Genomic DNA, 4700 nt, shown 5'->3' with positions numbered 1-4700 from the left:
GAGTGGGAGGTAAAGATGACCTATGCGCAGGCGGAGGCTGATCGTATTGTTAGAGAAGCAATTCCACCTCGCAGGATACCCTTCAACACGCCCGTAGATCACCAGCCGCTGGAAACTCCAAAGGACAACATGCAAAAAGCGGCGGAATTGCTGAAGAAGAAGGATGAAGAAGTTGATATCAACTATCTCCGCACACTTGTCGCTTCGCAGTGCAGCAGCAGAGCAAGGCAGATACTTCGCGCAGGTTGGAATCCAATCCGGATAACTGTGTATCTACCGCGCAGAAGGACGATGAATCGCACACCGGATCCTCGGAGCGCAGAAGAAGGGCCAGGGAGCACCCAAATCCGATCCCCGTTCCGTCACAGACGCCTCCGTCGGATCCAAGGAAGGGAAAGGACGCGATGTACTCCGGAAGAGACAAATACCGCAACCCCTCACCTCCACCCAACGGTTACCCGCGACCCCCTCGCCGCCGTAGTCCAGCCGGAAACACCAGGCCCATTGGGCATGGTGCGCTTGTTATCCGCGACAACGTGCTGCCAAGAAACAGAAACAGGGAGCGCTCGCCGGAACCTCGCCGGAACCAGGACAATGTTCATGAGCCCGAGCCCAGGAGGAGTCGGAATGAAGACCGCGGTCCAGAACCTCGCCGGAACCGCGATCCAGAACCTCGTCGGAGCCGCGACCCAGAGCCTCGTCGGAGCCGGGACCCAGAGCCTCGTCGGAGCCGTGACCCGGAGCCTCGCCGGAACGACCAGGGCAGCCAGCGCCAAGGCGAAGGCAGCCACAGGAGCCGGAGTCAGCACCAGGAAGGCAGAGGAGATTCAGATGGCGGAAGCAAGAAGTCAGACCGCCCACCTCGCAGGTCTCCCTCACCACCACCTAGCGGTGGCGGCGGAGGTGGAGGCGGAGGCAATGGCCGGAGATCTCGCTCTCGCTCAAAGTCTCCTCGCCACGGCTCGCGCGACGCGCGGGACCGCCTTAACGAGTACAGAACCGACTACATTGGCCCGAAGTGCTTTGGCAGGATGATTCGAGAGGAACCAAAGCCAAGGATGAACCTCAAGCTACCCGGAAATTTGAAGCATTATGATGGCACCGAAAGGCCGGATACCAGGATTGAGGATTACTACAATGCTGTAACCTTCGCCGGAGGAACCCCTAACATCGCCTGCCGCATGCTCCAGTTGTACCTTGTAGGTCCAGCCCGGATCTGGCTCAGCGACCTCGAGAAGAACTCCATCTTTTGCTGGTTCGACCTGAAGACCGCTTTTGAGAAACACTTCAGGGGCACCTACAAGAGACCTGCCACAACAAGCGACCTACAGGCTTGCATCCAGAAGAAGGGCGAAACATCGAGGAATTTCCTCACCCGATGGTTGGCATGCAGAAACGAGTGCGAGAACGTTGACAACCGCACAGCAATGCACGCCTTCATTGGGGGCTTGCAGCGAGGAGGATTGCTGCGACACAAGCTAACCTGCATGGTCAATGCAAATCAACTGACGTTGGATGACATGATCACCATCGCTAGCGATCACACTGCCGCCGATGACGACGCAGGCGGTGATCTCGCAGCTACAGCAATCCCCCTGCACCAACAAAAGAAGAACCGTGACAACGGCGGCAGCAGCAGCCATAAGCGCAAGAACCCTGATGACCAGAAGAGTGGCGGATCCGAGATGGTCGCCATGGCATTTCAACGCGGAGGTCCAGGAGGCGGAAGAGGACGCGGACGCGGAGGCGGAGCCGGCAGGGGTCAGCAGCATACCTCCGAGGTCACTGCTGCCGGATCCCGCGCACTGCAAACCTATGAGGAGTACAGAGACATGCCCTGCCTGGCCCATCTGGATCCGGTTACAGGGAAGTCCACTCATACCAACCGCAACTGCAAGTGGGTCAATGATCTAAAGAATGACCCGGAGGCCAGATACAAGCGCGCCCGGAAGCACCGCCCACGCGGAAAAGGTGGCAAGGGCAAGAACAAAGACAAGGAGGATGATAGTTCCGAGGCGATGGATGAGGACGATAACTCGCCGGATCCCAAGGCAGGAGCCGCAGGAAAATCCAATCCATTCGACAAAAAGAGCGTGGGGGCTTACCACACTTTCCTCGGAACCCCAACAGTACGCGCCTCCAAGTCAGCTACCCGGATCCTGAACGCCATAGTTCCGGTTGTGCTGCAGTACGTCAGGTGGTCGGAAATCCCGTGCACATTTGATCGGAAGGATCATCCCGCAATTGTGCCAAAAGAATGCTACGCCTTGGTTGTAAGTCCTCGCATAGACGGGTATGACTTCTCCAAGTGCCTCATGGATGGCGGAGCCAGCCTGAACATCATGTACCTGGAGACTCTAGAGCGGATGAACCTCACCAAGGAACAGCTCAAACACAGCAACACTGAGTTTCATGGCGTGGTTCCGGGTAAGAAGGCGAACTCCCTCGGCAGCATCACACTTCCCGTGGCTTTTGGCGATGTTCATAATTTCCGCGAAGAGAAGATCACGTTTGAAGTTGTGCCCTTCAAGAGCTCCTACCACGTCATCTTCGGCAGGCCCACCTACCACAAGTTCCACGCAAGAGCGTGCTACATCTACAACAAGCTCAAGATTCCGGGTCCTAAAGGTATGATTACCGTATCCGGAGACTACAAAAAGGCTCATGAGTGTGAGTTAGGCGAAGCCGCCTTCGTAGAGTCTGTGATATCCGGAGAAGAGCTGAAAGGCTACAGAGCCGCGGTGGATCCGACTGAGATGCAGACCACCAAGAAGCAGATCTCCGAGCAGAAAACCTCCTTCAAGCCCGCGATAGAAACCAAGAAGCATGACCTTATCCCAGGTGACTCTTCCAAGCAGGTTTCAGTCGGAGCCAACATGGACCCCAAATAGGAAAGCGCGCTCGTCGAGTTCCTCCACGCTAACATGGATATCTTCGCATGGCAACCTTCTGACATGTCCGGAGTACCTAGGGAACTCGCCGAGCACTACCTCAACATAAATCCGGGGGCCAAACCAGTGAAGCAAGCTATGCGACGCTTTGGGGATAAGAAGCGCCGCGCCATAGGAATGGAACTAGCAAAGTTACTAGAAGCAGGTTTTGTAATAGAAGTTATCCACACCGATTGGGTCGCGAATCCCGTCCTTGTACCCAAAAAGAACACTGAAATACTAAGAATGTGCATCGATTACTCTGGCTTGAACAAACATTGCCCGAAGGATCCGTTCCCCTTGCCGCGCATTGACCAAGTCATTGATTCGACGGCGGGGGCGGAACTTCTGTGTTTTCTTGATGCGTATTCCGGGTATCATCAGATCCGGATGAAGGAATCCGACCAAAAGGCGACTTCATTCATTACCCCGTTCGGTACTTACTGCTATGTTACTATGCCTTTTGGTTTGAAAAATGCAGGTGCTACCTACCAGCGTACGATGCAGCGGTGCCTGAAGGACCAAATTGGCCGGAACGTGCACGCTTACGTCGACGACATCGCGGTCATGACCCGGAAAGGATCCGACTTGATCAGCGACCTCACAGAAACCTTCGACAACCTCCGCAGGTACAAGATGATGTTGAATCCGCTGAAGTGCGTCTTTGGCGTGCCAGCCGGAAAACTCCTTGGCTTCATAGTCTCTCACAGAGGCATTGAGGTTAACCCGGAAAAGATCAAGGCAATCCTGTGCATCAAAAGGCCAACTTGTCTCAAAGATGTGCAACGACTAACTGGTTGTGTTGCAGCAATCAGTAGGTTTGTTAGCCGTCTTGGCGAGAAGGCACTACCTCTGTACAAGCTGCTGAAGAAAACAGACAAATTTGTCTGGGATGACGCAGCTGATGCAGCTCTTCGAGGGTTGAAGGAAATACTTACCTCCCCACCTATCTTGGCAGCTCCAGTAGAGTCAGAGCCAATGCTCCTTTATCTGGCAGCTACCAACAAAGTCGTCAGCCTCGTCATCGTGGTGGAGCGCAAGGAAGAAGGTCATGAATATGACGTCCAGAGACCTGTCTACTACATTAGCGAGGTGCTAACGGAATCAAGACAGAGATATCCTCACTTTCAGAAGCTAGCTTATGGCGTGTTCCTAGGCAGCCGGAAGTTGAGGCATTATTTCCAAGAGCATCCAGTAACAGTCGTAAGCAAGGCTCCACTGTCATCAATTCTTAACAACGCTGACGCAACAGGACGTACGGCTAAGTGGGGCATCGAATTATCTGCCTTCGACATCGCTTACAAGCCAAGGACTGCGGTCAAATCCCAGGTTCTGGCAGATTTTGTTGCAGATTGGACAGAAGCTCCGGATGCAAGTCTGGAGCCGGAACCAGAGACATGGGTCATGCACTTCGACGGATCCAAGCAGCATCAAGGCTCAGGAGCCGGAGTCACCCTGAAGTCCCCTACCGGAGAAGAACTGCAGTATGTTCTGCAGATCCACTTCGAAGCTACTAACAACATGGCGGAATATGAGGCTCTACTACACGGTCTGCGCATCGCTAAGGAAATGGGGATCAAGCACATCATATGCTATGGAGATTCCGACCTGGTGGCACAGCAAGTAGCCGGAACCTGGAACGCCAGAAATTCCGTCATGGCGGCCTACAGAGACGAAGTTGACGAGCTCGCCAAGTGCTTCCTCGGATACGAAGTCAAGTACGTCAGGAGAGACGATAACATAGCGGCAGATATGCTATCCAAGCTCGGA

Source organism: Lolium perenne, chromosome 1 (assembly GCF_019359855.2).
Source record: "Lolium perenne isolate Kyuss_39 chromosome 1, Kyuss_2.0, whole genome shotgun sequence".
In the NCBI taxonomy this organism is placed as follows: domain Eukaryota; kingdom Viridiplantae; phylum Streptophyta; class Magnoliopsida; order Poales; family Poaceae; genus Lolium; species Lolium perenne.
This window is presented reverse-complemented; position numbering follows the sequence as displayed.